Consider the following 2,141-nt stretch of genomic DNA (forward strand, 5'->3'; position numbering starts at 1 on the left):
AAAAATTGGTGGGGAAGGTGTTACACCTCGGAATTTCAGGTTGTTGCGTTGTAGACAGACTAATGCAAGTTATGGTGTTTATGGTGTCCCTACAAGTAAGAAGGGATACTTAAGGACTCTAATTAAGATTTCCAAAGACAATTGAGGTAGAGAGTGTCTTACCCGGTGCACAAGTGTACCAGCAAGTGTTCCTCGTAATTTAGGGGACTATAAGTTGAACGGATCGAATCGGCGAAATTTGAACTGAATCAGGAAAAGTCTACAGGCACTAGTCACGGCCAACGAGCCGTCGACATGTCGACGGACTGTCGATGTGTACCGTCCTTGCGCTTTTGCAATCAGACATTCGACGGACCGTCGACCCAGCCGTCGAACCGACTCTCTGGTTTCTACCTTCAAGAAAGTTCGTATTAACATTAGCTAATCGATTATAAGAACATGCTTACTAAAGCTAGAGAAAATTGGGCAGTATTTCCTTTGTTTATACAACTTTCCTCATATTATATATCAACTCCCAAACATCCATAATAACATTCACAATATCATAAGCAACAAGCATCATTCATCTACGTTATCCACATTTCACAATTTCACTTAAATTCCTCCATAATCATGGTCATAGTACACTATTACGTTTTCTCACATATAATGCTTATCCCATGTCCTAAATGTCATTTATAACATAATTATAATCACAACATATCAATATTCATGACTTATTCCAAACTACCACTCAAAATGTCACTATCCTCACATTCATGACCCATTTTCTATATCCTTTTACAATCCAAGTCTTTCAACCTCTCATTACTTTAAACAACATGGAATGATCATAAAACTTACCTTAGATAGTGTAAGAATAAACCTTGAGCGGAGATACTCCCCTTGCACCAAAACCCTAGCTTCACTTCTACTTAGATTCCTTGTCTTGATTGAACTCTAGTGAGCTTCTTACACTTAACTCTCTTGGTTTGATGAAGTTGATCTTGAATCTCCTCTTGAGTTCTTATGTAAGAAGTGTGTGGAACCTCTAGAAGCCTTGAGAGAGATGAAGAAGTGTGGGAAATGAAATTCGTGAAGTGGGATCACATTTATATAATTGAACTTAACTCAGCCCGTCGGGACTTCCACGGACACTTATACGGTCCGTATAACATTACACGACCCGTATAAGTGGTCGCGGTTCACCACCAGGCAAACATCAGCTCTGCTGGGTGTTATACGGACCGTATAATGTTATACGGACCGTATAATGTTATACGGACCGTATAAGTGATTCGTATAACCCCATTTCCCTGAAATGATCTCCGTCGTTCGTTTGATCTCCAATCCTTATGGAACCTTCTTGACACTTGTTTAACACCTCGTTAACAATATAAGGGACATTATAACTCTTCTCCCAGACATCATTAAATCATCGCTAACTTATCACTTGTAAATCCTTTCCGATTCGTAACGTATACCTTGCCTTTCTTAGCAAACTTTCTTCTTTTACTTCGAATGCCTTTGAAATCTCAATTAGGATCATCAAGTGCTATTTCTTACTTATCGAAACATCATATACTTCGTGCCCTTCGCTAGTCTATTCACTGTACATGAACGGAAAAAAAATTCGAGGTGTAATACGTGGACTCTTTTACGCGAGCACCCCCCACACCCTCTCGTCTTGGAGATATTGTTTCGGGGCGGCATCTACCGTTGTGTGTCCGTTGGTTGGGTACAACATGATTGGGCGCTCATCACGGCCATAGTTGAGCGGTGGAGGCCGAGACACATACCTTCCATCTTCGACCGGTGAGGCCACGATTACACTTCGGGATGTGGAGGTCCTCTTTGGATTACGGGTAGATGGAGGCTTGGCTATGCACTCGGTACCGACCTCCTCCTGGTCGGATGTGGGCAACAGAGTTGACTAGGCTCACCCCTTCGTTCTGATGCCGAGGACGGTCGGGTTAGATCGGTGCACTGCACTTATTTGGAGGGTGCGTCCGGTTGTGGACGGCACCATGAGGACAATGATGCGTCTCGTACCGTTGCCCCCTGTATTATATTCGGGGGCATCTTGTTCCCGAACCATCGGGGGCCTTTGTCACACGAGGTTTTTGGAGACCGGGCCGCCCGGGGGACTACCGGGGGGCGGT

The sequence above is a fragment of the Lycium ferocissimum genome, chromosome 3 (assembly GCF_029784015.1).
Source record: "Lycium ferocissimum isolate CSIRO_LF1 chromosome 3, AGI_CSIRO_Lferr_CH_V1, whole genome shotgun sequence".
NCBI classification, from domain to species: Eukaryota; Viridiplantae; Streptophyta; class Magnoliopsida; order Solanales; family Solanaceae; genus Lycium; species Lycium ferocissimum.